The sequence below is a fragment of the Ciona intestinalis genome, unplaced genomic scaffold (genome assembly GCF_000224145.3).
Source record: "Ciona intestinalis unplaced genomic scaffold, KH HT000557.1, whole genome shotgun sequence".
In the NCBI taxonomy this organism is placed as follows: Eukaryota; Metazoa; Chordata; class Ascidiacea; order Phlebobranchia; family Cionidae; genus Ciona; species Ciona intestinalis.
In genome coordinates, this window is record NW_004190878.1 from 1 (window position 1) to 5,657 (window position 5,657).

The 5,657-nt window shown below is 37.0% G+C and overlaps 4 non-coding genes across 4 annotated transcripts; all 4 read right to left on the minus strand.

The window, feature by feature from the left end:
- Positions 1–47: 47 nt before the first annotated feature.
- On the minus strand, positions 48–102 carry mir4005a (microRNA 4005a). The gene has a single exon (NR_034366.1). It is a non-coding gene; the product is annotated as a microRNA 4005a (primary transcript).
- Positions 103–1,179: 1,077 nt separating this feature from the next.
- On the minus strand, positions 1,180–1,239 carry mir4003a-2 (microRNA 4003a-2). The gene has a single exon (NR_034368.1). It is a non-coding gene; the product is annotated as a microRNA 4003a-2 (primary transcript).
- A 114-nt stretch (positions 1,240–1,353) lies between these two features.
- mir4003a-3 (microRNA 4003a-3) lies at positions 1,354–1,413 on the minus strand. Its single transcript, NR_034369.1, has one exon. It is a non-coding gene; the product is annotated as a microRNA 4003a-3 (primary transcript).
- Positions 1,414–1,662: 249 nt separating this feature from the next.
- mir4077c (microRNA 4077c) lies at positions 1,663–1,717 on the minus strand. Its single transcript, NR_034472.1, has one exon. It is a non-coding gene; the product is annotated as a microRNA 4077c (primary transcript).
- Positions 1,718–5,657: the final 3,940 nt, after the last annotated feature.

The window sequence follows — 5,657 nt, forward strand, 5'->3', positions numbered from 1 at the left end:
AAGATTCGCAACACAGTTATTGTAAGTTGAAAGCAGGCGCCGATGTTCAAAGCTGGTACTTTCCCTTGTGACGTAATACACAAGTATGATAGCACCAACTCAAGTATAAGCAACCAGAATGTTGAAAACTATAACTTATGTTGCTTGTATGGTTTAATTGCGTATATGGTTTTAAAGATAGAAAAAATACGAACGAACTAGATAGGCTAATGTGTCAGCTGTGTCATAATTTAGGCTAACATGCGTGTTTGGCCCGGCTCTTATTTATTGTTGGTAAAAAACTATTTAATGGTAATTCAAAAAACGCCCGCAAAATTCGGAACGCTCGCTCTCGCTAAAACAAAATGGCGGCTGCGTATGCGAACGCCGCAACTGTGTTTAGATATTTTAAGACATTAGATTGTTTACGCGCAATTGTAAACTTAATTATATAGCGCCTCACATTTATGTGTTACATTAAATTTGTCGCTCATTCTCTGAAAACTAGCGATATTCAGGCAATCGCTAAGTCTGATGTTTTTCGTTTGATTAATGTTTAGTGTTGAACAAACAAGGCTGGGTCTTGGTGGTGGAACTGAATATCAGTATGATTGTAAAAAAACGACGTAAGTGTTAGTTACCGATCTTGCTACTGTTTAATATTGCAAGATTGAATAACCAACTCATGCGTCGAGTTTTTCGTATGTTGCATTAACAATAAACAATAAATCAGAATCAGCATTTAAACCACGCGCAAAAAAAGAGAACGAGACCGGATGTGATGGAGAGAGCGAGCCAACGTTGGCCGGAAGCCCGCCATAATTGGGGAGTGAGTGCAGCTGCAGATAATTACAGTTATGTTAATTGACATGTGAATCGCTCCGCCCAAGGTGGCTATACCAACTTTGGCTCCGCCTACTGTACCAAACGTTGCTTGTTTGATCAATCGCCCAATTCCCTAGCGAGTTTTATCATTAAGTTTTAAACATCACAAACCACGAATAAACCTGTTAATTTTCAAGTTTTAGTAAAGAGAAGTAAAATGGTCGTTAATTTGGTTTAACTGAAGCAGGGCCGTCTTTGTTTTACATAAACTATTATTAGGTGTAATATAAATATCGTTAAGTTTCTGTTTTCAGGTTTAAACGAGTTTTTTGGTCGTCTACGTCATAAAATAAGTTGACGTTAAAAACCGACGTCTGTGTTGGTTAAAATTCTTGCTATTATACTTAAATATCGCAAGAATGTATAACCAACTCAGCCGTCGAGATTTCGTATATTTTGCCAAGAATAATAAAATACAAATGCAGCGGTGCATAAAATATTCGTTGTTGACGCATAAAATATTCGTAGTTGACGGTAAAAACCGACGTATGTGTTGGTTAAAATTCTTGCTATTATACTTAAATACTGCAAGAATGTATAACCAACTCAACCGTCGAGTTTTCGTATATTTTACGGTCAATACAACTATATTTGCCGTCCCCATTTTTTTGTAAATTTACAATTTTATTTAACAATTGGTACATTTTACGTTGGTGGCCCTTTGTAGAAACGATAGAAAATGGCGGCGAAATATCTATATACTATATCTAGGATCACCCGAACGTAACGAAACTTCGTTGCATTTTAAAAGAAAGTCTGTTCTGCCTTTGCTTGTGTTGTATTGTCACAGCCAATGTATAGTTGGAGTCAATTAACTGGTATATTTCAAACCCAGTCAATCAACTTCCAACTTTACACTAACGCGGAATTTGCAAAAGTTTTTTAACGCGTGAAAATTAAAATTTATATATAGCTTTACCTGTTAGATCTTTGAAAAACAAAATATTTTAAGACTATTATTGGGAACACTGTATGTTTCGACATAGGAATAGGTTACTATGTGTCAGGGATGTTACTATGTGTTATAGGGATAGGTTACTATGTGTCAGTTCGACATTGGTTACCTGCTGTATGCTGATGTATATGTATTTTCGCAATAATGGTTTCGCGCACGCGTTCTGTGATGCAACAACATTCTTAAAGCGGGTTTCCGTTCTATCAAGGCCCAAGTGATGTTATTTAACCGCTTTTATAGTTCGAGGAACAATGGGACGAACCACGCGAGCTCACGTAGGCAACGTACATCGTTTACAACAAACGAATTAAACCGTAATGAGTGAAATGCTAGTACGACCGGAAAGTATAGAAGGACTTGAAAAACCGACACATTAGCAGCTAGTTGATATTTTATCTTGACTTACCGTTTGCCGGGAGGTTTTATCAACTTGGTCTGTGTTATTGTGCCGAATTCTGCGAATGCTCTCTTGATTTCGTTTTCCGTCGTCTGTAAGTTAGGAAGTTTATTATTATTAAACTTTAATACGGTTTGGTTTATTGTTGCGAAATATAGTAGGGTGGGAAAAGATGGGACACCCATTTAATCTATTTTCTAGTCCAATTTGGTAGTAATACTTATAGAATTATAAAACCGGATCCTCACGACTTCCATAGACCGTTGTTAATTGTTTAAAACACGATCACGATGTTTGGATATTATGTGTCAAAGGTGTCCCTCCTTACCCCACCGTACCATACATTACCATTACTGTAGATCAGTATAATATTAAACGCTGCGGCAGATGACGTAATATTTCACCACGTGTAATATGTATAGGTAAGATGTAGCTAGGGATGCACATTACAGAATTTCGAATCCATGAGATTCAAATTCTTTTGTATTCGAATCTTATTACGGGATTCGGTATTCTGTTTAATGACGTCATTACACGTCATCTCATATAATATAGTAACAATTTTTGAAACTTATTAATTTTGAAAAAAAATATTTTTGTGTTTGTGGGACTTTCGGGGTTAAACGTTTCGTAACGTCTTTTCATAGCCTGCTATACGTTTCATGACGCAAAAACTACCCAATAGTACAATTTTTGATCATTTTACAGCTCATGACCCAACAAGGCTGCTATGAAAGGGTCAATAAACTGACTTTTGTGGGTAAAATTTCTTTTTCCTATAAATATAAAAAGATTCGAAATTCTAGATTCGGAATTCTAGATTCGAAATAAAGTATTCTAGGATATCCTAGAATACCTAATTATTCTGTAATGTGCATCCCTAGATGTAGCGCGCACGCCTGTTTTCTTCCAATTAAATGTAAACATGTTTTTTTTTAACTGTAAGCGTGTTTTAACAACTCTTGTTTTGTCGCTATATTCTGTCTTTTCGTTTAAAAAAATTTTCTAAATCTTCGCTACCCCTACCGTAATCGAAGAGACACATAAAGTTAATATTAATATTAGGTTCCTTACAATAATAATTTCTTACTTGATCGTCAAATCCTGAGAGAAAAATTCGGTTTGAAACAAAATTGTTCATGCCTTGTACTGGCCCATCATGAATATTGTTTGCAACTTTTGTCACAACTGACTTGTAACCGCAGCTTACAATTTCCATCTGAATATAAAAAGTTTTTCAGTTGCTTGTCCTGTAGGACAAGTTCATTCATAATTTTATTTGTCCCACAAAAGTTTTACTTGTCTCAACGAAACAGCGATTTTTCATACTTACTTACGCAACTGCGCGCGCACACACACGACTAAAACACACCCATATGCACGAAAATCTAAAACACATTTAACTGCGCGCGCACACACACGACTGAAATACACTCATATGCACGAAAATCTAAAACACATTCAACTGCGCGCGCACACACACGACTGAAATACACTCATATGCACGAAAATCTAAAACACATTCAACTGCGCGCGCACACACACGCTTACACATAAACTCAGGCAGAAAAGTGCACGATCAGGTGCGGTTATTTTGAACCCCGATCATCAACTTACACAAAACTCCATTTGGTTATATTTTTAAAAGATTTAGCAAGCGCTGTGTACCTATTTGAGCGCAGTGTATATGAAATTATTGTAAATAAATTTCTGGCTTTCTTTATCTCGGCGTTACATTATGGTTTAGGCGGGCGGGAAACCTTCAGTTTCCGCAAATATAAATATTTAAACCCGATGTCCTTCGCTTGAGACGCGCTTTATTACTTCAAAGTTAAAACTTCGACAAATTTTATTTTCCGGTGCGAGTGCATAATTTTCGTAACGTCATTGTAAACAACGAGAACTCTAAATTGGGCAATATGTTAGTTAAGGTTGTAGCGGTAGATTATTCACCTGCAATAATCATAAATCAGACAAAACTTACCTTAATTTTAAGCTTCCAGTGCAGTCCAACCGTTCACACCTCACAATTCCGACCTAATAACTTATCAAAACGATTTCCTCGCTATTTATTACACCGAGGCACCTTTCTCTGCATGTGACGTAACCTATCTCGTCATTTGGTCGCGTTATTTGATTGGCTGTTCAGGATTTATTAACGAGGGGGGATTTAAGCGAAAACGAGCATTGCGCAATAGACCACCGCCAACTTAAGAAACGGTCGTTATTCCCGCCATCTTCGATATTATGCGCAAATCGTCTTTGCAAATGCATGGTCAGCATGTGTTTATTAAGTGCGTTAAAACGATATAAACCCTAGAAAAGCATAGATTCATTGTTGTGCTATTTTTTGTTGTTATACCGTTACTACTTTTGCATTTGTAAACTCTCCCGTTTTCGTTATCGTGACCGAAGAGACGAAATAATTCAGTCATGCATTAAAATACAAATCTTCAATAAACCTCGTTTTATAATATAGTACTGTGGGGGAAGTTGGACAGACAGCTTTAGCACACAATATCCAAATATCCTGATCGTGCTTTAAACAATTACCACTGGCCTATGGGAGTCGTGAGGCTACGGTTTTGTAAGTCTTTGAACGTTCATTGTTAACTACCAAATCGGACGAGAAATTGAAACAAAAAGTGTCCCATCTTCCCCCACTCCACTATATAGGGAACTTAGGGCCAATACTTTACCACTTTAATTGGTTCTCGGGGTACAGTATATGATTTAATAGGTTTGCGAATGAAAGGCTTCGGTATATTTACTTTTCTGCACGTGACATAGAATATTACGTCATTTACCCGCGTGTTTCTGATTGGCTCGCCGCGGTTTATCAACGGGCGTGGCTTTAGGCACAAAATGAAATACCTGGTATATGATGTCCAAGCAACCACGTTTAATTTGATAACGACTGTCGGATATAAAAAATCGCGAAAACGAATACGCTACTTAAAGGGCCTGAACACACCCCAAATGTACATCTCATTAATAGATAGAGTGTGTTTTTCTAATTCCAACGACACCTTACTTGTTTTGGTCGGTTCTGTATAACCAAAGATATTCCAGCTCAAACACCGTGAAATTCATAAAACTGATTTGAAAGTTGCGTGGCGAAAAAAATGAGAAGTGACAAATCACAACCCACGTGACAAATCACAACCCACGTGACAAATCACGTTACAAATTTGTTGAAGCGTGGCCGCTCTCATTCAGAAAGGCGCGAGCGGACAGTGTTTTTAGCGAAAAACGAAAGAATAACACAAGCACTTTATACAAACTCTGACGTCATTTAAACACTTTTTACGTAATATGACGTCATCATTAAACTTTTTAAAATATGACGTCATCATTAAACACGTTTCAACATACTATGACGTCATCATTAACCCTTTACCCATGATGTGACGTCATCATTAATAACTCTTAATTTCTTAT